Genomic DNA, 3,652 nt, shown 5'->3' with positions numbered 1-3,652 from the left:
ACTGGAACAGGCTGCCCAGAGCAATGGTAGAGATTTTAAAAAAGAGCCTGGACACCACCCTGTGCAATCTGCTTAAGGTGAACCTGCTCTGGCAGGGGGGCTGGATGAGATGATCTCCAGAGGTCCCTTCCAACCCCTAATATTCTGTGATTCTGTAAAGAGTAGATTATTCAGAGGTGATCCCTTTTGGCTCAGAAACCTGCTCAGAAACTTTTGGATTAATGTCTTCTCCCTGATGCAGGCAGTGCTGGTCTAGACTGCTTTCTAATGACCAGCATTAGTTTGCATTAGATGGATTTGAGATGATTTCTTTCTGCCTGGCTGCTAAGCCTGCAAGCAATTCAAATTAAATTCTGCTCCCCGTGCCCCATCTGGCAATAGCAGCTCCCCCGTTTCTGTTTGCTGCCTTCTCAGCTGTTCTCCCTCTCCCTCTCCCTCTCCTACAGTGGTTTGATCTATCTGAATTTTCCAAGTCCACAGTAGTCCACAGGTGCATGCTGGGGCTCACTCTATCCTAACTCCAGCCACTTCAAAAAACTTGCTCTTGGATGCAAGATGGGGAGAAGCTGGAGAGGGCTGAGGGAGAAGGAGCTTGGTGTGGAAGTGCTGCTTTTCTGCAGAAAATGGCACTGCTTCAGCTCCTGCCAACTCACAGCATGGAAGTGGTACCTGCAGCATCAGGCCGAGAGAGACAGGCTGGGAGCTTTCTGTGGGATAGTGAGGCAGAGGAAGGTATGGGACTGGAAAAGTGTCCCAGAAAGCAGCTGAAGCCCAAGCTTTGCCCTCCCCCTCACTGTTCCTGCTGGTACCTCTCTGATGTTATCACAGACTCTTAAAATCATTTTCATTGGAAAAGGCCTTTAAGATCTCCCGAGGTATCCTGTCACCACTAGGATCTGAAAACATGTCAGGTAATACAGATCTCAAACCACCTTTTATTTTTCTGCCAGCAGAGGCAAGGCTGGAGGGCCTGGGAGAGAAATGACATCAGTTTTGTGTCCTCAGTGCTGCTTTGGAAACATTTGGTTTCCACATCCTTGAGGTGACTCTTGGTTGCTGTCAGATACATATGACAGCTGGGGACAGCATGGATGGTGGTAAAGAGGTGTCACATCAGAGCAACAGTGATTCTTCTTTCTTCCCATTCCCCCTCCTCATCCTCGGTGCCAGGTAATGACACCACCAGGTACTGAGCAATAGAGAACTGAACCTGTTGTTTTTTCAGTGAAAATGAATGAAAAGTGCCTGCTGGGCCACATAAACCTGTCAAAAGAACAGCTGGGGCTTCCAGAGAGAGGGATAATAGTTAAGAAACCTGAAATTCTGAGAAAAAGGCATTATGAATCATCAGTAATATTTGCAGTGCAACTCCTGGCTCCCTATACTTCCACTTGTTTTTCTCTCCTTTCCAGGGCAATTATTTCCAGGAACAAAAGGGCAGAGTGCTGAGTGCATCCCCATGGCAGGTAAACAGCCAAGCCCAAAGTGCAGGTCTGATGGAGCTCAGGGATATCTTGCACCCCTGGCTCCCCCATGGCCTCCAAACCACAGGGAGTGACAGCAAATAGGGTGTCTCTCGGGGGGTGGGTAGGGTGTCCCCCCCACTCTGCAGTGGAGCTGCATGCTCATGGCTCAGCAATGCAACCCCCAGGTGGGGGTGTGGAGGCAGCAGGACAGATGTGCTCAAGCACAAATGATATTTAAACTTTATATTACGGTGCTATTAGACTTCAGGTGGTGCAGACACCACCTATGGCTGCTGCACATGGGGTAAGAGGCTGGCTGAGGACTTGTGGCTGCTGCACACGTGCAGCCCAAAGCAAAGGACTCCTCTTTAGGATGCTCATCAGCACTGCTTCTCCCTCAGAGGGATCCTTTTGAAGACAGGGATATGGATAGGGATACTGGCTGCTTAGATGTGGTGCTGGGGGATATGGTTTAGGGGAGAACTTCGTAGAGTAGGGATGACGGTTGGACTTGATGATCTCAAGGGTCTTTTCCAGCCTGAAAGATGAAAGATTCTATGGTGCAGAACTGCCAAAGGAGAGCAGCAGATCCCTGGATGAGAGGTGAGGCTGTGGTGTGAGAAAAGGAATACTCAGAGATGGGGGGGGGAAGCAAATATTAGCTTGTGCTGGGCAGGTGAAAATGTGAGAGCAGATCAAACACAGGCAGGCTAATGAGAGTACCATTCCCTGGCTTCACCAAAGTTGGGGGGAACAGGGACAGGCTGGATTCAGGCAAGTGCTGAATGAGATTCTGTAATTAGCTGGCAAATAGAATGGGATATTTAGTGTAATTGCTGGGAAGGTCTCACAGCCCCGCTCCCTGCATCACGCACTGAGCGCTGCATCCCAGCTGCTGCAGCAACTTTGCTTCCCTTTGTTTCCCCTTGCCTGTCATTTCTAATCACATCCTTCCCAAATTTGATTGCATCATCTCTGAGGTTTTTGTTGCTAGGGTAACACCACAAAGCCATGATATGCATGAGATGAACATGTAACCCCCTTGGAGGACTGGCTATTTGACCATCCCTTTGTGCCCCCCAGCTCAGGTTGCTTTGTCCCTTTTAAATCCCCCCACGATGAGAAAAATGGTGAGAAGCCCATCTCTGATTGCCACAGGAGGAGAAATGATACAGGGATCTGCCACTCACAGGTTAGGCAAGAAGACTCTTAAATTGAGCAACTTGACATCAGAAGATGTCAGAAGAATGTGCCACAGCTTTTTTTTAAAGCACAGGATGGAGTGAGGATTATTGCTCAAACCACCCATCCCAGACCTTCCTACAGCTTTTCTCTTGCATAAACTCTGACAAACCCATGGGCTATGTGGGATTTGTGTGTTTAAGGGGAATACAAATGCCTTTGTGAGGTGGCCTCTGAGCCCAGCAGAGTGGCTCAGGCGTGGATTTGCAAGACTGCTCTGGCTCTGCAGCCACATGAAGCTGTAGCAATTGGGCAGGTGACAACACACGTGGTCTAACACAACTTTCCTGACAGAAGTGACCCTAGAAAACCACAGACCATGGAAAATGTCATGGAAGAGGCTTCAACAAGGGCTACCAGAGTGTGCAGCTGGTGCTCTTGCAGCATGGGGGCTGGTTACTAGAGCAACCCCCAGCTCCAGCTTTCCCCTCTTCTTTGCCATTGATTTAGTGGTGGACTTGGTAGTGCTGGGTTACTGGTTGGACTTGATGGTCTGAAGGGTCTTTTCCAACCAAAACAATTCTGTGATTCTCTAATACCTGGGTGAGGAAGATTCCACACTTACACAGATGCATATTGCAGGCAGAAGTTTGCTCTGGGTGCACAGGAAAGCCCCTGGGAAAGGAAACCTTGGGGGTGGGAGGTGTGCCAGGAGCAGTGTCTCTGACAGGGCTGGGCTGGCCCCTCACTAAGTCCTGGCTGTGGCAGGATTTGCCACCACCCACCCCAAATACTAGTATTCCAAATACTTTCTCTTCAAGCACAGAAGCACAGGTTGAAGCTCTTCTTGCAGCACTTCAGTGCATCAGCACAGGGCTCTCCATTCCCAGCCTGCCCAGATTCTCCAGCCAGGGCAGGGGCAGGCTGTGAGCAGGGTCCATCTTTGCAGCAGAGCTTTTTTTTCCCCTTTCTTTACCCCACAGCTCCCTGGTGTCCACCACTGG

The sequence above is a fragment of the Heliangelus exortis genome, chromosome 22 (assembly GCF_036169615.1).
Source record: "Heliangelus exortis chromosome 22, bHelExo1.hap1, whole genome shotgun sequence".
In the NCBI taxonomy this organism is placed as follows: domain Eukaryota; kingdom Metazoa; phylum Chordata; class Aves; order Apodiformes; family Trochilidae; genus Heliangelus; species Heliangelus exortis.
The sequence above is the reverse complement of the archived record's forward strand: the minus strand, read 5'-3'. Positions refer to the sequence as shown.